At 39.6% G+C, this 497-nt stretch overlaps 1 protein-coding gene across 1 annotated transcript in view; it reads left to right on the forward strand.

The window, feature by feature from the left end:
- TGS1 (trimethylguanosine synthase 1) overlaps positions 1 to 497 on the forward strand; it is a 35917-nt gene that overhangs the window by 3974 nt on the left and 31446 nt on the right. The gene's annotated exons all lie outside the window — the stretch shown is intronic.

The following is a 497-nucleotide window of genomic DNA, read 5'->3' on the forward strand; positions in this document are numbered from 1 at the left end:
CACTAGCGGGCACACCGTCGATGCCCTTCTGTGGCTGCCCCCGCGCCCCAGGCCTCAAGTGGCTGGGGGTCCATGGGCATGCTGCCAGAGCACATCTGCACTTCATCCCCTCCCCCGTTCACTGTCCTGCTAAGTCACCACCTATGTTACGCTTTATAAAGTGTCAGAAGATAAATAAACGGGGGATATGAGATATATCAAGTACACAAGAATTTTGTTTTGTTGAATTTGTTGTTGCTCCCATTAGAAAAGTGGTATTAGCTGTTACTTGCAGATGGCCTTGTTATGGCAGTTATGGTGGAGTTTATTACAGCTTAATTTACCGATAGGAAGGTAATAGCAAAATTCCCCCCTTCCCTTTATTTTAAGTGTTCTGTTAGGTTTATTTTCCTTATGAAATTCCTATCTTAGTAAAGAAAAAATTTAGAAGTAGATACGTAAAGAAAAGTTCAACTATTCACTTTTTTTTTTTTTTTTTTTTTTTTTTTTTTTTTTTG

The sequence above is a fragment of the Lipotes vexillifer genome, unplaced genomic scaffold, assembly GCF_000442215.2.
Source record: "Lipotes vexillifer unplaced genomic scaffold, Lipotes_vexillifer_v1.1 scaffold69, whole genome shotgun sequence".
Taxonomy (NCBI): Eukaryota; Metazoa; Chordata; class Mammalia; order Artiodactyla; family Lipotidae; genus Lipotes; species Lipotes vexillifer.